Genomic DNA, 23,770 nt, shown 5'->3' with positions numbered 1-23,770 from the left:
TTGAATGCAAAATCATAAAGCACTTGCTAGACATCTTGAAATTCTCCATCACCTGGTAACTGTCAGAGGACAAAGAACAGATTGGAAATAGAAAATCCCTTTTCACTACTACCAGGTGCTTTTAGTGACTGCATTCATCCTGGATAGAAAAGATATTATATAGCTAAAAACTAAGAATCTTTTCTCTCTTCTCTGAAAAAATAAAAATCTTAAAAAAAAAAAAAAAAAAGAAGAGAAAATACAACATTGTTATTCAAAAAGGGTATCTTTAAAATGGGCCCTGAAAATCAAATCCACAAAATAATCTTGAACATTTCTACTGTCCCTTCTTATGGGGAAAATAACCTATTGTGTGAATACTTCCAATTAATAATCAGGTTAATGTCCATATTAATTCACATTCTCCTTGACCTTATTCTGGCAAAAGCCTCTTGATTACAGTAAAAAATTTTATTTGAAAGGCAATTTAAGCACAATCAATTACTTTATATTATCGAGTCATAGGTATCAGAGATAGGCAGAAGAAGAGAGAAAAAAATTGCCTTGCATCTGGGTGTGAATGAAACTCAATGATGTTTTCTAGCACTCGTGCATTATGAGCAATTTATTTCAGACAGTGAAATAAAGTCACTTGCTAGTGAACCAGACAGTACAAGTTCTTTAAAATGTTATCCTTAAATTCCACAATAAACTTTGTAAATAATTTCTTTTTAAATTGGCAAAGGACTGAATAATTCCTCTTGTTTCCTTTTTGTTCTTTTATGGTTTGTTTGTGTTTTGTTTTTAATGATTGTTATTATTTTTAAGCATCGAATCTGATCTACTATATAAAATTTCAAGTCAAAATATTCTGATTTTTACTTAGATATCCAGGGGCTTCCTAGCCAATTTGGTTTGTGGCCAGTGGCTAAATCCTGATCAGCAGCCACAAAATCAGTATTTGTAGACTAGAGGTTAATTTATGAACTGATTATTTATGCTGGAACACAGTAGTCCTTGTGCTGTACGACTGTGTAACTGGCGGGCTTAACTTTTAAAAGAAGCTTCTGACCCCTGCTTGGGGTGGGATTTTTTGGTTGCTTTGTTTTGTATCTTAGGAAAAATACCAACCCCAACATTGTGTGTAACACAGGCGTGCCTTGAGCAACTTCTCAGCCCAGGCTGTTTTACCTTTTCACAAAATCACATTGGTTTTCCAGAGCATTCCTGTAAGGGACTGAACTTCTACCCAGGACTGTGAAATTCCCTCACAGCCTGTCAAGTGACACGCTGTGACAGCAGTACTTTTTGCTTCTGTGCCTCTTCTTTCCAAGTGTTAATGAAATATTCCCCCGAGGAAGTCTTGGTTAACAGGCTCAAAACGAAAAGATTTTAACCTAAGTCTGTAGTCAGGCATGATTTTTCCTAAGTATACAAACATTTTGATCTAAAAGAAGACAAACAACTGCCTTACTTGTCTCGTTTTCCCCATCACTGCCTTAGCTCAGAAAATGTAAATTAATCACTTTTCAGGTTTACACGTTGTTTTGCAAGACAACGGTCCTAGAAGCTGTCTAATTCTGCAGAAAGGTGTCTGGTTCAGGTTCTAGGGAGGGATTATCACAGTAAAAGTGTGTAGATCTGTAATATAACGGGTTTAAACTATTTTTCCTATGAGGTCCTTAGTGCAAACCCATGGCTGGCTTTAGATTTGTGCTCTTTGAATGACACCAGACCCTTGCAAAAATTCTCCAATTTTGGAACAGAAAGCCACGTGGCAATAATCGACATGTGCTTCATCTTGCATCCTGTACAGAGGTATGGCAAACACTTGCCCAAACCTGCTCAACAATGGGGCCACGAAAGGAAAGGTTCCTTAAACAATTAAGGCTGAGGGGAAAAAAAAATCGAATTCTAGGGGAAAGAAAAGAACAGGCAGGTTTGAGTTAAACTCCCTTGCAGTTTGGAGTCTGATACTGCTTGCTGCTTTGAAAAGAAAGGAAAACAAAAGTTCTGTCTTCCATTGAAGGTGGTGAGGACAGTGAAAGTTACTCCACTGAATGCTTTCCAACTTGTCTTTGCATAAGTCTTTAAAAGTCTCTTTGGAACACCTGTCTGTCGTGAAAATAATTCATTTTGTCATGCCCAGTAGCACACTGGTAGTCATTTTGTGAAAGCTTATGTAGCAGTTTCACCTCTAGCCTTACCCTCTGTTATACTACATCACAAACTCATTTAAATAGTAATATTAATGTTTTTAGAGATCACTACAAATGGTTGGCAGCATCATTGCAGTTAATGTCTCATGGGAGCTATACAAGGGAATTTTATCAGCTTGAGGCTGAGGTATTTGATGAAGTAATAACAAACTAGCTTTGAATTGTCTTTCATTACCCTTTATCTCTCCTAGAGAGAATATAATCTTATTCAAATTATAATGGCCTTTGTTATCAATGTGGTTTACTATTTATTTACCTGCACATGGACATGCAAATGTACATGCATTCTCCTCTTTCTACCGTACCTGTAATGAAATTCCTTCACTATCAGAATCATGCATGATCACAAATTACAAACTAGTTACTTGGAAGTGTAATTTCCTTAACATTAAAAGCATTAAAAAGAAAATTAAAATCCAACTTTTTTTTTTTTTTAGGAAAAATAGAAGTGCCTTGATAAGGAGTAAAATCCAATCATTAGACTTTAAATATACCTTCATTTATCTTTAAGACAAACATGATATTCTACCTCAGGAATAGATAGGCTGCCTCCTGTCTGGGTAGAGAAAGACATGGGAAGAAATGCTTAAGTAGTTCTGTAGGGGGAGGAAATTCCTGGGGCTGAGGCAGAGAAAGAGATCCTAATGGTAGAGCTTTGGCTCTCCCTGATCAAATCACCTCAGCATTTCTGAGGCCAGGCTTATGTCAGTCAAACAGAAATGTGAGAGATGTATTACATGGTTCTAAGTTATTTCTTATTCTATACTTGGTGGCTGTCAAAGACTCATTAGAGAAAAGGAATATATGAGTGCAGAGGTAGGGCACGACTGTGGAGACAGAGGGAAAATACATATTTGTTAAATAACCAGGCAGCAAAACAACTGTCTGTGTGTTGCCACATATCTGCTCTGTTTAGCAGATTAAACAGAAAAAAACACCCAAATCCTGCAACCTTGCTCCAGTGGCTCTACAGCTGCAAATCAAACAGTTGATAGCAAAACATTTTGCTACTTGTTGTTCCTTTGAAAGGCTAAGATGGAAGCGGGAGGGTGGAGTAACACAATTGCCTTTCTCTCTGTTAGTTTGGGTCATTGCCATGCAGCATCAGGGGCTTTTCCCCTGTTTTTGTGAGTGTTACAGGACACAAATCGTTGCCTTGCAGACCCAGGCCTGGCTCTTTGGGCGGATCTTGACTGACACCTGGATTTTTCTCTGCCAGTTTGCCATAAGGCCATTGATTCTGATCGATTTCTAGTCAGTGTTTGCTTACTGTCACTTTAATTAAAACCAGGCAAGGGGAGGTGATTATTTAAGTCTGCCTTATCAGAGCAGCACTCAGACTGAGGACAAACACTGCTGCAAACGACAGATATTTTTTACCATGTAGTCTTCAGGCTTATGTCATGGCCAAGTGTTAAATATGATTTCTATTCATTCTTTTCAACAGAACTAGATAGAAGCTAGGCATGTAACCATAAAGAATGCTTAATAATATTTATAGTGGTATCTATTTTAAGGTTTGTTGGTTTTTTGGGGTTTTTTTTTGTTTTTGTTTTTTTTTAAGAACGAGTAATTTGTTGCTTCAATGTATCTGAAACAACCAGATATATGTAAATACTGCAGAGACAATAGGGATATTCGGTCCTGAATAGATACAAGGCTAACAGAGCAAAGTGAAACCAGAATTTAAGAACAATACACATACATTTAAGTTAGTTTAAAATAGGAAACGCAGTTCAAAGTTTGCTGAACGACAGAGAAGCAAATGTGCTCAGCAAAAAGTATAGAATCAAATGCATAAAAGCTGATCAAACCAGATTTTTGCTTAAAACTCAAACTGGTACAAATACAGCTCAAGGTGCTCCCTTTTAGTACATTAAACAAAAACCTGAAGTCCCTCTTTTTGCTTTTGCTTTACAAATTTTCCTCAACGTTTGCAGAATAAGGATTTAGAATTTCCAAACCATTGCTGTGCAATTCTGTTTAATCACCCCTCTACTCTAAATTAAATCTGACATGAAAATTTCTGTCCTAAGTTGTTGGGAGCTGTTTCTGTGTGTGCCAAAGTGACCTCAGTATTATACTTGCCACTGAAATGATTTTATAACTCTCATGAAAAAACTATAAAACAGCTTAGTAAATTTGTTAGACGCTATCCTCAAAAACCAACTTGGAATTACTTTCTCTATTGGGTTACTTAAAGTTTGGACCCATGGCCAAAGTATTTTGGTTTGAGTCTTTCCTGTAACCATTTAAAGTTTGTAAGAAGCACTGTTCACATTGTAGATAGAAAGAACCTCAACTTTTACTTAAAAGGAATGACATTCCTAATTTGATATTCATGCTCGTAGTTTCAGCATTTTCAAACTGCAGGCAGTGGGCAAGGAGCAGAAAAACCTACCCCCTGGAACTTCTATTCCCTTCAGGCAGAAAAAAACCCAAGTCTGTTGACCTTTCAAGATTACATAGAGGCTTACAAATGTACTCAGGACTTTTGATGGTTAAAGAATATAGGATTTTGTCTTTTAGCCTCTCCTGGCATTTGTGAATTCTGAATATTTAGTGTACTCTTTTACAAAGTGTTTACCCACTTACACATTTAACTAGAAATGTCTCCCATAAATCAAGAGAGTGAGCAAATAAATTCTTAGGAACATGTAGGGGCAACAAGGGGATTGGAGTCATGATGTGCCATCTGCCCTGCCAAAAGGCATTAATGGACAGTCTTTACCTAGGTAGATGGCCCCCTTGGACTGGTAATTTTACATATAGCATGTATAATTTCACATATGCTCAGTAAATAGCCATAGCGTGGATGAATCCCAGGCATTATGTCCCTAAGACCAGTGTTTTTCCAAAAAAAAAGAAAAATAAAGCCTCTTACTTCATCCTTCTAAATCACCAAAGGCATTTTTGTATTTGTTTCTAAATGTCATTTTTGTTCTCCAAGGGAAAAGGAGGACTTTTTCCCTGGCTATAACAAATTTGGAGGTTGGTTCATAATATACACCCAGTCTTTAACTGGGCTATACTTTCCAGTGGGAGTTACCAGCCCTCTCCTGGCTCTGTCAGTACATCTCTCAATGACAGATGGATTCCACAGATCCCACAAATGTTCCTAACCGTTGTGACAATGTTTTATTGTCAAAGAATTCAATGCAGAAATACATCTGCATGTAGATCAAATGTAGGCCTAAGCTATGAAGGCCAAAAATTAATTCAGATATTAAACTTTCTGGAGCATGCAGGATATATGAGCAAGAATTCAGGTTGGATTTTTACAGAGATAACATCCAGTCAGAAAGTTTTTCTGCTTATAAGGGCATAAAATGTCTAGGTCTTGTGATGGACAATAAGAAAGGAATTTATCTGGCCTAGGTGCACAGTCTGTTTCCGGTGAGGAGGCATTGGCCACTTCTTCCCCAATAAATTAGGGAAAACTCATTAGCTAGTTGGGGACTAGCAAAAAGTCCCTTGATTCAATAGACATTAAGTTGTGAAAAATGGAAAGTAACTGATCATGTTGAGAATTGACTAAAGTTTCAGTCCTTCCAGATATAACTGCCTCCCCAAACCCCTCCTAGGAGACTTTTATCTTTAAATACTTTTGTAAAGGAGTTGTTCCTTTGTATGTAACACTGTCAGTGAGCTCTTGCTCAAAACAACACACAGGGCACTGGGATTCAGCTCTGAACCCAGTAATCTGATATTCAGATATCAGTAATCTGATATTGTCTCATTTTCTGCTGTATCTGCTCATCTGAAAACACTGGACCTCCTCTGTTCCCCAGTTGTTACATCTTTGGAATACCTAGCCTGTGAGAGCTCAGTGGTGTTATCTGATTCAATTCTAGCTCATCTCATGAAGAATGCAAGGAAAATTGCTTTGCTCTGAGCTAATCTGGAATCTCCATGGCCAGTGTGTGTTCTCCCCCTTCATGGGAGTTTGGTTTTCTGTGACCAACCTTGTTAGGTGAATTTTATGGGAACTCCACTTCTTTTTCCACATATCTGGGCCAAAACACTTCCAGAAGTCCCGGGGTGCGTGCAAAGACTGCAACGTTTCTGGCCAGGTTATTTTCTCCATCCCAGCCCCTTAACTGAGGTCTTTGCAAGGAGGAAACAACCCACTGGGGATGGCTGCTGTCCTCATATTTCCTCTGGAATCATGAAAATCCTCCACCTGAATGGCAGGTGCAGCTTTCACTTTGAGCCTTCCAACAATAACACCTCACAGCACCAGAGAGTTTTTATGGCAGCCTGTTGTACATGGCATTGCAGAATTCAGCAGTGGTGCAACATGAGCCTGATACCTTCTGGCAGATGCTTCGTATCAAAGCTTGAATATTCTGGCATTTTTTGTGCCATTTCCTAATTCCAGTAAGCCAGTCCTGCGTGTGCTAAGAAAGGTGTGACGTCTGTGCAGTGTCTGCAGGTGTAACTTGTGAAACTTCCCGTGTTAAAAATGTGGTTTAACTGTGTGACAAAGGCAGGCACCAAATCTCTGCTCAACCTGTTAAAAATAGGCATTACAATTATTTTTAAATCCTTCCAATGCCTCAGCTCAGTTTCTGCTGTAAGCTGGACTTTTTCATTCTTTTTGTCTCTCGAAAGGAAGAGATTTGGGAGCTTGTGTCTGTTTTCCATCCACCTCACACCATTCCTGGGAACACTTCATATTACTTCAGTGAAGTGCCTCGAAGGGTCAGTGAAGCAATTATACTTGAATTTTTAATGTAACACTGCACATTTTCTAGTCATCCCCACCAGAGTTTCTGAGATACCCAAATGGGTCCTGAAATACATCAGAATTGCACCAATAGGATCAGAAATCAATAGCTTCCATTTTAGTCCTCACAGATGGGGGAAAAAAAGAGGTTTTATGTGGATTGAGACAATATAACAGTTTGATCCTAAAGTGAGTAAAGAGCAATACTTGGTTCTATTGTGAGAAAAATTGTATCACTTTCAAAAAACCCTTTTCTTTTCAACTCTTTTAAAAGGCTGAAAATTGCCCATACAATTCTCAGCAACAAAAAATCCCACTCTAAAAAGCAGATCTATATTTCAGCTTTGTAAAGAAACCATAAACATAAAGCACAGCTCTTCCTGTGTGTGTCAGGGGACACTCATGCTTATTTTAATGACATTAAAAAATATTTCATGTTGTTTTCCCATCAGAAACTATTTAGCTAGTGAGAGAGCATGAGGTAGCATTGTTTGTTTTTCCCCTTTTTCAACAAAAAAATTGATTATTAATTTTAAATCGATTGTCACCTGGAAAACTGATCTGGTTATGGTAATATATTTATAAAATCAATACATAATATTTTGTCAGCAGAACTTTTTTGTGTTGTTCGTTGTCACTATTAATATTTAAGAATAGTAAGCCCTAATGTTAAGGAATTTACTGTATATGTTAAGTAGGATCTTTATGTATGCTGGACAAACTGCTCCATTAGGGGACAAACGTGCTTGCTAAACACAAAGGTATTCTACACTGAGCTCAGGTGTGAGATGAATTTGGGAAACTCAGTTTCCAGTGATGTTTTTTTTTTATAGACAGTATTTATGACTTCCCCCATTTCAAAACAGGAGGATCATCGTGTGATCCAGCCTAGCCACCAGAGCCTCCATCAGGAATTCCTACATCAAGGCCATAATTGCTGTATATCAACAAAAAGTCAGTATTTCTCATATCTGGGGAGAACACTGCAGTGGAATACAAAAGGTTTGAGAAATATTTTTCAATATGGTTCAATAAATATTGCCTGCTGACAAATCAAGTGCCCAGTGACAGCAGATAGGGCTTGTGATTCTGAGTAGTTTAGTGTAGTAGAAGTTAAACCCTAAAAAAAAAAAAAAATCACTTTCTTCTTCTCAAGAAGGAGAAAAAGAACAGACTGCAGCCTCCTGGGTGCCCAAAGTCACCAGGATTTCACTTGTGATGCCAAATGAGACAGATCCCTTCTTGCCCTTGACCAGAATTAGTAAATTTATCTCTACTGCCAGAGCAAAAAGGTACTGGAAACACTGATTATCACTGGGCAATCTGATGCATGTTTAAAAATACCTAAAAAAGCAGCATTAGTGGAGTGTGCGATACCTTGAATCTGCCATTTATTTAAGAAGCCATGTATTCAGCTCCTTACTTATTTTAACACCCGCTTCCACACACACTGCACTGCAATCCTTGGGTTTCCAGTGCTCCTGGAGAGTGCCAGTGCATGACAGAGCTTGGTTTTGAACTCTTTGGGATCCTCAGGCCTTAAAGAGCGACTGTGTTCCTGCTGTTCCATGTTTCCTCACCCTGGATCCCACCAAAACAAGCATTCCTGTGTACAGAGCTGTCTTCAGGGTCCAGGCCTTTCTCGTTAATCTTTCCAAAGGTCTGGAGAATTCTTGTTAGACAAGAGTGGAGTGCTGAAAGAAGATTTTTCTTTTTTTTTTCCTGTTGGTACTGATATTATTAGATAAAACACAAGCAGCCACAGGCTTCATTGATCACCCCCCATCCTGTAGCAAGCTATCAGCCTGGCAATCAGATAATGGAGATGGTCTTGCATGCAAATGAAAATCGTTTAATGACAGAGAAAAACAATGAGAACCATTGTTTCCAGATAATTTATACAGCCATTGAAGCATTCTTTTTCTTTTTTTTATGAATTGAATTCACGGGAGATTTGTGAAAGTTGCCTGTTAGGTCAAAGGCTAGTGCTTTATCCACTTAATCATTCATCCCTGCTTGATTAATAGACTTTTTAAACAGAATCATATATTAATAATGTAGGCTTTAACTGGGCATCTCGATCAAAGAGCAGATTTTAGAAGTTGATTGGTTTGTATCCTCTAGGCCTGTGATAAATGTCTAGAGATTTCTTGTAGTCGTTTTTTCTTGTCATTTTTTCATTCTGATATTCATTTCTCTCTTCAACATTGTCACATGAATATTTAAAACAAGAAATATAATCAGTTCAGTGCTTTTTCTTCAGTGCTGAGATCATAAAGAGAAAAACTGTCATTCAGTACAAAATCTCTTTATTACAATATTTAAGCACCGTCTGTTTTACCTTGCTTGGTGGGAAGCATGATCTGAAAATCTTATATACATCAATAGGATTATGAATGGGAAGCTATTCTTCAGATTTGGGGTTAAATGGGATTAAGGATAAGAAAACTCCTCAAAGATAAAAAGACTGGGGTGCAAATAATTAGAGGGGGTTAGAAAAATTTAATCAAAACAGTTAGTTGGAAAATGTTGTCTCATCTACTAACGAGACTCAAATATTTTCTGGGAATAGGAAGGTGTTTAGGAAATTCAGATATATTCCGTTAAATTAAACCAAAATATTTGCCTTCCTTTTGCCTAATTAAACCTTTGTTTTGAGGTTACTTTTTCTTTCAAATAATTTTTTTCTTCGAAAATCGTAATCTGAGGTGGGGTGGAAATACTGTCACTGAGAAAAATCATAGAATCACCTCTTGATTTGGGTTGGAAGAGAACGTAAATATAATTTAATTTTCACCACCCTGCTGTAGGCGGGGACCCCTTCCACTGTCCCAGCTTGCTCCAAGCCCTGTCCAACCTGGCCTTGAACCCTTCCAGGGATGGAGCATCCACAGCCTCTCTGGGGGAGCTGTTCCAGTGTTTCACCACCTTCAAAGTAAAGAATTTCTTCCATGTATCTAGCCTCAATTTCCCCTCTTTCAGTTTGCACCCATTAGTCCTTTTCCTGTTGTTACATTTCCTGGTGAAGGGTCTCTCTCCAGCTTCCCTGTAGGCTTCCTTCAGGTACTGGAAGGATACCATGAGGTCTGCACACAGCCTTGTCTTCTCCAGGATGAACCCCCTCCCTTTTCAGCCTATTTTTGAAAATGTTTTATCAGCATTTTCAGTTCTTTTATTTTTTTTTCTTACAGCCTAGAACGAAATCAGTTCTCTGAGTGAAAGAGGAGTTTCAAGCTCCCTGTAACATTCCTCTTAGCAACAGAAATACTCTTGCTTAGGATGGAAAAATCCATACTTTAAGGTCTAATCAGAAGAGGTCACTTTCCTGATGCTCTTACATTCAGAGATCAAGGAAATTTCCCACTGTGGGGCAAATCATGTTTGCTTCCCTGGTATTGTACCCGTGGAATGATCTCCCCTCATTTCTAATTCATACTGCGTGTCTCTGCCACCACTTCTGTACTGCTCACATCCACAAGAGTTGCAGTGCTTCCAGGAGCATTTCCTAACAATCCCTGCCCACATAAACATGGGTTTAGAGAGTTCACTATACCTTGCTTTGCACTTTTTGTATTTTTTCCAGTGTAACCACACGTACCAGGGTGCTGCTGTCCTGGATAAAATGGGATCTTACTTCTGGCTGTTCCACAGTGTCAGAGAGATGTGATGCACAAAGGATCCTCAAATTTAGCACAGTGAAACTGGGAGGTTTTGGTGCACATACAAAATATTATTGCAGGTGTCACAGTGTCACTGGTTTCAGCAGGGGGATGCTGCAATCAGCCTAAACAGCTTTTTTTTCCTCATTCACTGAGTGCAGGTTCTGAGGCGAGTGACTCCCCGAAGGGCCATGGAATCTGAGGCTGTTGGTGTAAAAATGTAAGGCTTATCTAAGGCTTGTAAATAAGTTCTGCACAGCTGAGAAGCAGGAGAGTCCCTCTGAGGAGTGCAGCACTCTGCAGAGTGGGACAAGAGCCCCTCCAAGCACACCTCAGCCATGACCCAGTGCAGATGGCAATGAGGCACTCCTGACTCAAACAGCCTCATGGAGTGCAGCCTAGAAGTGCTAAAAGCCTCCTCTAAATATTGTCACACGATTTCTGCAGCAGGGTGCTTCTCACCTGTGCAGAAATGGGAGCAGGAAGAACAGTCCTGTTCTTCAAAGCACTCACATGGTGATGGCAAACCAGGGCTGCCTGATAGCTGACCCAAAGCTCCTGGGGATGAGCTGTGCCATCTGAATTGTTCCAGTCCTGTCATACTGGATTCTGCTGTTCACGTGGTGTTGGTGGGGAGAGCAGATGAAAAACTGATCCTCAGGGTCGTTGTCTCTGTCGGAACCCAGAATGTCCCTTGGACACTCTTGGATGTTCCAGGCAAGGTCAGAAGCATTTGAGACCCTGGAATGCAGCCACAGACCCCTGTGGCTTTGAACCTGATCCATGGAACAATTTACCAACCTTGCAGGAAGAACAAGAAATCACAAAAGTTTAGATATTATAGTAGAAGTAGTCACAAAGCGAAAGGAAGAGTTTTTGAGTGCTGTACAGGGGGGTTTAGGCCTTGTACAGAGGGGTCTGAGTTTTGTACGTGGGGGTCAGAAGTTCTAAGATGGAGGGACTTGGGTGTGCCCTGTCCTTTTTCCTTCTTCTTCCTAACCTCCATGTTCTTGGTGATGTTGGCACTCACAGATTGGTTTAGAGTAGAAAGTCACTGTTCAATATAGGTGATGGGCATTGGGGAAAAACTGTAAACATCTAATACGTAATATAAGATATAAAAGAGGGCACCAGCCCCCTGGGAGTCAGTGTGTGCCCTTGCCTGACTGCTGAACGGACCGCAGCAGCTCAGGGAGAAATCTTTTAGATAACACACAATAAACTACCTTGAGACCGGACCACTGAAGACTACTGAGTCTTTCTTTGGAGACACGGGTTGGAGGAGAGACTTTTCCACCTTTCCGGGCCACCCCAACCAGGGGTGAGGCCCAACAACACAGCAACATTCCTACAACTGGCCTCCCTGGGAGGGCGGTGGCGAGAAGCCAATTAGCCAGACGACCTCCACCTTTCCGGCTCACCCCAACCAGGGGTGACTTCCTACAGTCTCAAGTAGGCAAATTTAAGACCTGTGTGATTTGCTGCTTTAGAAGCCCTCCCCAAGGGCTAGAAATGCTCAGAGCATAAAAAAATATAGCTAAAATATCAACTTGACCCTTCATGCAAGGATTTAAAAAAAACCCTAGGAACTAAATTCTTCCACGTGGCTTTAGATTTGCAGGGGGAGAGAAATGTCTGGACTTCACTGATTTTAGGGCAACTTGGCTCATTTACACCAGGATGGCAAATCAGAGCCATAGATACATGAAAATATTATGTAGTGATGCTGAGATTTGCAGCTCTTCAGGAAGGGTAGGCCCAAGTTTGCTGTGGCTTAATTTGGGCCTGGGTATCTACACATTGATATTAATGGGATAAATATTTACACTATCAAAGGGTAACCACCACAAATATGGATTGACTGCATTGCTTCCTGGCTTCTTCTCCCATTTTAATCCATCAAACATAATGTTGCAGTGTTGCAGTTATCCCACTTAATAATGGTAACTTATAAGCATCATTATGTCCACAAAGTTTTCCATTCCTTTTCAGTGTGCCCCCACAGTTTTCTGGTACTATCCTCCATCTGAATGCTGCAGGGCTCTGTTTGTTTAACTGTTTCTGAGGGTTTAGTTATTTTAATGAGTTATTTTTTCATTTTACTTAATGAAAATTATATTTGTGGGAACAAGCAAACACCTCTCATTCTATTATTTTCCTTATTTAACAATCATCATGACAATACTAAGGTAATATATTTTACAATTCCATTACTTTTGTGATTAACAGATTTCCAAACAGATAAGTAATTTTCAATTGTCCTCCAGGTTTTCTTTTCTCCTCTTCTTTTTGCCTTCTTTTGGCTGATGGAAAATAGATTTTTCACCTCTCCTTACACAAAGAAATGTGGTTGTTTTTTTTTTTTTCCTTTTCACCTTCAATGAATATTTTCTCCAGTCTTATGCCACATCAAGGACTGCCCTTTCTGTCCCATGCTGAGAAGATCTGGGGGAGCACTGCCCGTCTGTTTCACGAGATCTTTTTGGTCCCATTAAAATCCCCTTCCCTTAAGCTAGCTCTGATTGGCAACTGTGCTGTGAGAAGCACACAAGCCATTAGGATGGATGGTATTGACATCTTCTGCTTTCTTTGGGGATTGCAGCAAAGCTCCATTTCAGTGATCCATACTCAGCTTTGGTTTGTCTCCTAATGCAGTCCTGTGTGACTTGGAGTGCCACAGGCACAGACTGTGGAGAGCTGAGTTTTGAGAGCCAAGGGGGCCAAAACAGACCTTATCCCTGCTGCAGAGTGTGCTTCAGCCAGAGGAAAAACAGGGAAATATCAAGTGGAGTCCCATAAGTGCTATCAAGTCTACAAAGTCTGCAGTAATGGTGAGAAGGGAGCCTGGGGCAAGGAGTGAGAGAGCACACAAAACACTGGCCATTTGGGCTTCGTGGCTACCAGTGCTGCTGATGTGGCAGCATCAGAATTTCTTTCAGATTCTGCTGGAAGCAAGAGAGTTGACTTGTTAATTTTCTCACTAACTGCCAAACCACAATTTCTGCTGAAGCTGTGCATGGTGGGTAACCCGCTGCACTCAGCACCTTGGCAAACAATATCCAAGGTGATATCACAGCTAAAATATTGGGTTTTAGCTTCTTTTTTTTTTTTTTTTGTCACTTTAAAAAACCCTCATCTGTCTGAGTGGGTGCATAGGTGTGTGAGAGATAGAAAGGCTTGGCTTCAATTTTGCTTCTGGTCTGGCTAGAACAGAAAGAGCAGCCTTAACGTGACTCTACCAAACTATTTGGGATTCCCCACGCACCAAAAGGCAGAACAGGGTGTGAGAATTTTCTTTCAGAGAGAGCCTTTGGGTTGAAATTAACTTTGTGGGTTTTTTACAGATGATGTAATGGCAGAAGCACGAGCAAATGATGTGTGGGTGGCAGAAAAACTTCCAATTCCCTGACTATATTAGTCACATGTGGACCAGGGAAAGGCAAAACTGTTTTAGTCCTGGGCCTTAGTAGAACCCCTGGGGACTATTTTTGTATCAGACAAATGTTTTTCAAGACTGAGAAGTTTAAAAAACTGAACAAAATAAATGGTTAAGGATTCAAAAGGTGGTTTTTCAAATAGTGTGCCTTTTGAAAAGGGCAGCTTTACCCACAGAAGATTTCAGGGATGTCTCCCCATGCAATGTAGAGCAAACTTCCACCTTTCTTTTTTTTTTTTCACAAAAATTGGAGCTACTTTGTAGGCAACTTATATACCTCAACTAAATCTGCCCTTGCATTTTCTACATTTTGAAGATAATAATATTTAAATTTCTTCCATGACTTTACCCATACTGTAGCCCCCATGAGGCATCTTCTTTACCCAAGAGAGAACATACAGTGGGGGAAGAAAGCAATGTCTTTACCTTCCTGCTTCACTTCAGATTTGCTACCTTTATTTTCACTTCTAGATTACTAAGAGTACTGGCTTGCCTTCCCTTTTTTTAATAGACTTAAAAGCCAAAACAGAGTTTGATGGCCCATGCATTCAAGAGCAGGAAACTAATCTGGGTTTACCCAAAGTGTTTCTAAATTTTCCTTGTATTTGTTATTGCTGTGGTAGCTTTACATTCATTTGGGCATTGGGCTGTATAAGTGGTGCCAATTTGCTTTGTAGCTTAAAAAAATAAGGAAAAAATTATTGACAGGAAAAGCTGTCAGGTTGCATAAACAAGTTTTAAAAAATTCAGATGGCTAAAAATTCAGTTAGAGGGATTTTGAAGCTTGTCAGAGCTCCTTAATGGCAGTCATTGCTATTTAGATGGAAGGGTATAACATGAGTTTAGTTATTAGGCATATTCCAAGGCCTTTGGAGTAGAAAGCAAAAACTGTAATAAGAAAGTTGTCAGAGATGAAGGTGCTGCTAATAAAACATTCCCTCTATTAAGAAAAATAAGATTTAAGAGATGTAAATAGTTCTCAGAAAAAATTGCCTGGGCCTACAGAGAAGCTTGACAGACTTCTGCTTTTCCCTGGAATTAAGGAAGGTCAGGTTCAGACAGTTAAGCTGTGCAAAGCCTCTGAAGTGCTGTATTCCAGTACTCCCAATCTTGAAAATTTTGAACATTTTATTTTGTCAAGAAAAGAGGAACTCTGTACACTCTGTGAAACAATGCAGCTACCAAATTTCTCAGCTAAAACAAGCAGGTTTAAATATTTTAAACCAAAGGTGTGCTTGCATGAGAAATGGGGCAGTGTTGGTTTTTATCATTGCCACAGAGGCTTTCCTAAATTAAAAGCAGTCATGATGTGGCCAAGTAAGGCAGATTTGCTTCGGATATTTTTCATTAACTTCATCATGATTACGTTTTCATGATTAGATTGATTCATGCCTTTTGACAGTCGGTTTATAGATATTTTAAAGTCACAAAAGCACAGTTTCAAGGCTATTGTACACAGTATGTGTTTCCCATCAAAACCAGTATGTCCAGCTGTAAAATCGTATTTACTGAGAGTATAATTCTGCAAGGATACATAAAAATGTTGTATATACCATATTTTTATTGCCAACCTGTGTGTTGGTTATTTTTATTGTTTGTTTTGAGGGGTTTGTTTTTGTTTTGTCGTTTGTTTTGGTGGTTTTTTTTGGTTTTTTTTTAGGTTTTTTTGTGTGTGTTTTGGTTTGGTTTTGGTTTGTTGGGGTTTTCTGGGTATTTTTTTATTATCATAGAATGGTTTGGGTTGAAAGGGACCGCAAAGACCAGATCCAACCTCCCAAGCCAGGGCAGGGACACCTTCCACTATCCCAGGTTGCTCAGAGCCCCATCCAATTTCACCTTGAACACTTCCAGGGATGGGGCAGCCACAGCTTCTCTGACAACGTGTGCCAGGGCCTCACCACCCTCACAGTAAGGGCATTTTCCCTAATATCTAAACTAAACCACAGAGAAAGAATTTCAGTTCATCTTGAAATTGGTTGGTAATGCTCAGAATTGCAATACTGTATTTAAAATGCAAAAGAATGAAGGATTAAACTTAAAACTTACAGGAGGGAGGAGTTATTTCCTTTAGCTCATCTACAAATAGATAATTTATATATGCACATTACTTGGTGTGCACTCATGAACTTTCTGTTTTTTGCTGTTTCAGTCTATACATCAATCTATCCATCAGTCACTTTTTCTACCATGTCTTAATTTGGAAAGTGACCTCTTGCCTCAGAATTGGACTGTTTGATTCTGCTCTGCTTTGTGTCTTTCACTGATAAAGAGGGAATCAAGGTCATCAGAGTTCAGGAATTCATCAAAGATTTGTGTATTATTTTGTTGACTTTGCAGTATTTTTATGTAGGTATGTCGAGAAAAATACATTTATTTGAGCATTCAGAATGACCTCAGTTCAGTGCATCAATTATGCAGAAGAAAATTACAATCTGAGTTAATGAGAAAACAATATTTTGAAAAATTATAATTAGTCATCCTGTTCACAGTGTTAAAATTGAAAAACCTGAAGTCTTCTCAGCTACTGCAGAGTATCAGAAATGTCCCCTTGCTTCCCTCAGAAGTTACCCAGAGCTCTTTGTTTCCACAATTTCACCTTTAAGGAGTCTGTTGAGCTCCTCTCTTTAACCAAATGCCTTTTTTCAGATACTGCCCCAAGTTTCACTTTAGAGTCTGTTTTACGGGGCTGATAACAGAGAGGAAAATAAAATATGACATTTCAGCCATCAAAAGGGAATCAGCCTACAAATTTAGGTGTGAATTACAGGGGATGTTGGATGTGAGGCCTCGTATTTTTGGAAATGAGAAGAGTGTGTATTAACAGTATGGATCAAGCAGTTGCACCACTCATAGATGCTTTCACCTAAATAACAGGCAACTTTTGAATTAAAAAAAAAAATAGATAATTTAAGATATTTTTATAAGCACGTGAGTAGTTTTGCATCACCATAGACAAAAAGTAGGGGTTTATCATGAGACTACTGTGGGTGGGCAGCAAACTTTCACCTTAGGAAAGAGCCTGCCAGAATGGAGGCAGAAAACATGCAGAATTCTGGAAGCTGAGAAAATTCTGAAGTAGTTTGCTGGAGGTTTTGCTCACTGAAATGAGAAGAGCCTGGGTAGACATCTTTTTAGCCCAAAAGTTGCCTGAGAATTCCTTTTAGGATGAAATTTAGGAGAAGTGGCGTCACATCAAGTAAAAATAGCTGTGACAAGGACCTTGCTCACTGAAGACCATAACCATGCATATTATCTTTCCATTGTTCTGCTTAATTTAAAAGTAAAACATATTGGGTGGCAGGAGAACCTAATGTGGAATAGGGGTGAGATTACAGACAATTAAGGTGAAATGGTTGTTGGAAACTCCCATCTGATTTTAAATCAATGGTTTTCATCCATATTGTGAAAAGAGAACATTTTTTTCAGAAAGAGTTAATGAAAAATTTGTAAAAGTTACATATATTTTCATTACATTATTACATTTCTGCCCTCTGTGTTTTGGGGTTTTTTTCCTAAGGCACGGTAATTTAAGTATATGTGGTGACTTTATAGGCTTTATTAATTTTGTATTTTGATTATTCCCTCTGCAGTACTTTTTTTTTTTTTGCATAGAAAATCTGCACAAAGAAAATAAAACTGTAATCCAAAGATAAGGGTTCTACATAGCCAGCCACCAAGATATTTGGTTGTTTTGTTTCTTTCTTAAAGCCCATGCTCCTTGACTCTTGTGATTACTGGCAAATGCAGATAAACTCTCCATTAAGCCTTTCTTATAAAAAAACCTGGATACCACTCAGGCTAAAGTATTTAACTAACTCCTGAATATTGAATTCTTGGCAAATGATGTAGGTCAGCTTCTGAAAATAAGGTGCTGCTGTTTGGCACTGGGAACAAAAAGGAGAGATTAAATCTCCTACAGTAGCATTTTGTTTGCTTATTTGTTTACCTCTGGAAATTCAGGAGCTAGGCTGAATTTATAGATGGCTCTTGCCTCTACCACGACCTTGAAACATCCAGACATGTGCAAAACTGAGTGAAACAGGCACCTTGCAGTGCTTCCTCTTGAAAAGGGTAAATCCCTGATGTTGCAGCCCTGGAGAGGAGAGCACAAGTTGAACTGAAGCCACCTACCTGGTGTAAATGAGCCAGGTTGCCCTAAAATCAGTGATTTTCCCCCTGCAAATCTAAAGCCACGTGGAAGAATTTGGTGCCTAAGGGGTTTTTTAAGTCAAGTCCTTGCATGAAGGGTCAAATTGATATTTTAGCTATCCTTTTTCTTGAGCCACCAGTGGTTTTGCCACTTTTAATGTTTTGCCATAATAACGGTTTAATTAAGGAAAGCACGTGACATTTTTGAATGTTGGGATTTTAAGCACAGTAGTAAAACTATTGAGTAGGTATTTACTAGGCAATTGTATGACCTTAATTCACAGAGGGACAGATTTTTACTGCAAACCCCAGAAAAACCCAGCAACTATAAGTAGATGTCAGGTTTGGGCTATGACAGGCAAAGGTTTTTCAATGAAAGGTTTTGTAGATGTCAGTTACTATTAGGATTTTTTTTTACTGTTTGAAGTGTTACTCTATACAACATGGAGAAAAAGTTCGAAAAATGGCAGCTGCTGTTATAAATCTTGGGTATTCCTGTAAGAGATGCTACCATAAAGACATAAGAAGCACCTTACAAAGTCATTTCATCAAGAAAAAGAAAGATCAAAGTCAGTTCTTCGTGACATTCAATCACTGTTTCTGTTTCATATGCCAGAACAAGAAGCAGAGATGACTGATAATTTCTATAATCATTCTTAATAATTCCAAAAGGCAGAAGGACAGATAATATTATATGTATTCTTGTGCTAAGCTGCTCTTCCTCCCTTCCTTTTTAGATTTGGCCATTGTGCTCTGTCTATTGCAGATAATCTGTCAGGTCAACAATATCAATAGTTTTTATTACAGAAAGCAGATGTTATCAGCATCCTATCTGTCCATTTAATTAGATATGTGGTACTGCTGTTAAGCTTCAGAACAATTTGAGGAAGGAAAAAGAAAACACAAAAAACAAAAAAACAAACAAAAAACAAACAAACCCACAAAAAAAAAAAAAAAAAAAAATCCTTATTTCAGAGCTCTTAGAGGCCCAGCATTTCCAAAAAGAGAAATTTCTGGCTCTCAGCATGCCAAGAGGTGCAGTTATCCCCCAGGCCCTCACTGTTAGTTTGTCTCTTAGAGGCAAGAATTTCCTTTTTTTTATGATCCCAGGGAAGGATTTAGCCAATTTTAGTGAGAAGGAAAAGCAGAAGGGATGGCTTAGGTGTTGCTTCACAAATAATCTTCCTGGAAGCCTGAAGTGGGGTTTAAGTAGAACTCAAGCATGCTACCAGATGATGGCACTCTACATTAAAGAAAAGATCTCTTTGCTATTCCTTACTTGCACAGGTGTTCACATCCTGAAAGTCCCACCATCAAATACTCCAAAAGTGTCAGAAGAAATTCTGCATTGTTTAGCAGATCCAGGAGGCAGTAGTTTCATCGATTCTGGGGTGGTTTTTTGGGTTTTTTTTTTGTCTTTTTTGTTTTTAAAATAAGAATAATAATACTTTAGAAGAAAGAAGAAAAAAACTCCTTATCTGGGGAAAAATGTTGGTTGTTTAAAAGGAAAACACAAAACCCAGGAAAATCTCAAATATTTCTTCAAAAATTTCCCTCTATCATTTCCCTTAAAAAAAAGGCCATAGATTTTTTTTTTCCTCGTATGGTAGATATTTGTTCTTATCTTTTCCCAGCTTTTATTAGCTTTTAATAGTTAAAGCAATGTGTAAAAATGTGTTTAAAAAATATATTATAGAAACCAAATTATTTGTTGTTTGACATTTCCATGGACAGATAACATCACTCTGGTTTTTGTTCATAGTCTTGTGACTCTGATTCCAGCTGCCCAGTGGAAACAGAAAGCCAAAGAGCATCAGCCATTCATTTCAGTAGCTTAGAATTAACATCCTTTTTAAGTGATTGTAGTAATTTTAAATGCAGCTTGATCAAAATACTGCTATTAATTTACAGTCTCCAAACTGAGCCCAAACTCATGTCTTTGAAGGAGGCAAACTGGGGGAAAAAAGCCAGTGTTTTCAGTGCTAACAGCAGAAATGGGACTAATTAGTGAAATAATGACTGTAGTTCTATTGTGGTACTAAAATCTACTTCAGAATTAATATCACAGAACAAGAGCAGAAAAAATCAGGAAAATCTACACACCTCGGCAAAATGTTTTTGGATACTTCAGTGTCTGTATGTGTATATATCAAATATAAGATATATTTATTTATTTTATATATATATATATATAGTTTTTAATTTAAGTGTCCTCTCCTCTTCAAAATATCTTTCACATAGGTTTCATTTGGTTTGCATTTGGTTTGGCTCATGCTAAAAGTAGTGACTGACTATTTGTTGTTCTCAAATTCTCACTTGAATCAACTTTATACACTGGAAATGAAAATATTGAATTCCCAAGTCTAAGAAGATGATTGGAAATACTTAGCTATATTCTTGTGAAGCTGTCAGAAATAAAAGACGCAGAGGTTGTAAGGCAAATGAAATATGGCTGAATCAACTATTGTTTCTTTTCTTTCCTGAGCTTGTCATCTTGATATCATCATGTGTTTCCAATGCTTTTGGGACTTTATTAGGCAGTTCTGTAAAACTTAGGAAATTATAGCAATTCTCTTTCTAAAACACTTTTTGCACTTTTATGAAAATGGCTGTATCATTGCTAACTCATGTCTGCATTAGCATCTTCCAATAAATACATGCATCCACATTTTTCAGACTGAATACGATTTCCTAGGATTTTTTTAACATTGGGAAAGATGTTGATATCTAAATATCAGCAAATAAAAAGGACTCAGACAGTCCTTGGATTAAACACACCTTTGTAGCAGGGAAAAAAAAAGGGTCAGCTGCTAGATGACCTTTTGTGAATGAGCTATAGAAAAGGAAAATGTTAGCCAGAATTAGCGCCCCGACAGGGAGCTCTGGGGTTCTGGAACCAGGGATCAAACAAATCACACATGTGACCACTGCCTGGGATGGAAGGGGGCCTTGGATGCACAGCACCAGGGGAACGGGCCCGCCTGTCCATAAGTGTTGGTTTCTTTAGCATCACACTTTGCAGATAGCCAGGAGGCACTTGGAGCACCCAGGGTACTCTCAGGAATGCAAAGAAATCCTTGTATCAAACTGCAGCACGGATTTGGCCCTCTCAATTCATTCTCCTCCTCATGCAAAATTCAGTCCCTTTAGCTTCATGCAGTTTAAATTAATTTCCTTCCATCAGTATAAATAATGTCAAGGAGATATTAGGCCATACATCTGTGTCTTTGCAGCCTGGGGTTACTGTAGGGTAGCAGTTCTCACAGCAACTGAATGGATTATGCAAGGGGACTTCTTTATACAGTTATCCCAAATTGTCCTTAGAGGCACCTCCAGGATCTCCCTCAGATGAACCAGGGCTAGGCTGAACAGTCAGGTGTGGGTGGATAGAAAGAGGAAGAGATAAAGGAATTATTGGGATAAATCTGCCAAAAAATAAAGCCTCAAAGTGCTCTGCCACCAAGGAGCTGTAAGAGCTCAAGAGCTCCTCTGTTCTAGAGCTCAGTGACATGCCTGATGTTCCATTCCTTGCTTTAATTCACACCCAAAGCTACTGCAACACCTCTTGGAGAGGCACTGAGTTGACAGGGCTCATGTGCAATTTCACATTAGAAGCACAAGACATAAAAGTATCTCTGGGCATAACTACTCTTTTGTGGACCTGCTGTTGAGTCAAACCTACTAACTTGCAATCCATGGATAAAATTTTAGGAATCCCTGTCCTTTGGATTAGTCTTTCTTATTACTCAGGCCTTTACAATTTTTAATGATCAAGCCCAACTTTTGATCCTACTTCAAGATTCATGTTCAAAATAATCTTTAATATAGATAGAATATTTTTATTAACTTCATTCAGTACAACTTTCATGACTTATAATTTATTGTTTGTTATCACAAGTCTTAAGCATAGCATGCTCTGATAGTTCTCAGACAAATACCTAGAGATTGTCTGGTGCACAGGGCCTGATTTTCTGATCTTGAAAATCATTTCCCATTTTCATCTTGTAAAGGGCAGTTCTAATTGAGATTGGGAAGAGAGGGGGAGAGGATGGGTGAGTGGCTTTCATGAACCGTGGGCAATTTGGTAACTACAGCTGAACCTAAGCTCACATGCTTTAGGTTTGAACTCTGTATTAGCAAAGTACATCTAGGTCTGAAATCTGGACATTGCAGATGTTTTCTTTCACTCTGCTGTCTAGGTTTGCATTAAAACTTATGTCTAGAATAAATAAGAACTGAAGGAAGGTGGACAAGTACCAAAGGATATATGCACTTGAAATATGATTAGATTAAGGTCTGGATACTGTCTCAGTCTCTTGGAATCAGGTGGGATAAGGGGTCCAGAGCAGAACCAAAGTCTAGTTTGGGTTTGTGAGTTTTTTTTAATCATTACTTGAAGCCATCAACTTTCATAGTTGAGTTCTCAAATTGTCTTACTTTTTAATCTCAATTTGTCTTACTACTCTAGTGAATTTCTGTGGAGAAATTCTGAATGTGTCCTGAGGATAACCAACACAGGCTTGCCAATCTGAGTCTTCCCACACAACAGTGATAGAAATTATAAAGGAGTGGTACCTTAATGACTGAGAAATCCAAGCAATGTTACTCCCAGAAGTGCTTCCACCTGTGGCAACAGGAATATCCCAGCCAGGATTGGGGTGGGACCACCCATGTCATTATAGGCCTTGGTGTTTTAATTGCTTTCATGCACTCTCTGAGGAAACATAAATGTTTCTCGAGGAATTAATAGAGTTGGATCAAGATGACTTTGCTCGGAAACATTTAAAAGAAATACTTGTGTCCTGAGTACTACAATGTGTATCTAAACCAGCCGTGCACTGAATTTAGAGAAGATAGTGCCCAGCCCCATCCAAAAAGGTGTTGGAAGATGCAGAGCTCTTAGTCCTTCTTTATGTTACCATTCAGGGCCCTTGTTGCTGTAGCCACAAGATAGTTGTCATAAATTAGAATAGCAATTACATTCATGTGCTCTTCATACCTGAGAAAATAGATTGGTTTCAATATATTCATTGTTCTTTATATGCTGTACTAGAACATAACAATTCTCTGCTGTACTTCCAGAGTGCTTGCTCACCAGACATTGAGCTGTAGAGGTTACTGAAAACATTGTTGAAACATAAATCAGACATGAGCAGAGAGATTTTTTATGGCCTTGGGACAAAAAGTTTAGAGGAAAAATAATATTTTCCTAGGTGTGGCCCTTTGATGTTCCCTGCATTGCAGAATGAAAGAGTCGGACTTTGTTCTTGGGTTTAATTTCTCACTCCGTAAGATTTTCAGATGAATATGTGCAATTTCCCCCTCCAGATAAGAATTAAAAAAAAAAAAAAAAGAAGAAGATTTGGATTAAAGATGTAGAAGAACTTGGATGGTTTTGGTCTAAACCAATTAGCTAGTTACAAAGTAGTTGGGGATTTCTGTGTATATTCTTTGTGTAGTGAATTATTTGATGGAAACATGACTGAAAGGCATCAAAGAAAGTTTTGGCAATTCCTTATCTGTTGCATATCAGTGGACATTATACCTTAATGTGGCATCAGATAAAAGTTGCAATACCCTCTTAGGTGAGTGGAGAAGG

The sequence above is a fragment of the Anomalospiza imberbis genome, chromosome 5 (genome assembly GCF_031753505.1).
Source record: "Anomalospiza imberbis isolate Cuckoo-Finch-1a 21T00152 chromosome 5, ASM3175350v1, whole genome shotgun sequence".
In the NCBI taxonomy this organism is placed as follows: Eukaryota; Metazoa; Chordata; class Aves; order Passeriformes; family Viduidae; genus Anomalospiza; species Anomalospiza imberbis.
This window is presented reverse-complemented; position numbering follows the sequence as displayed.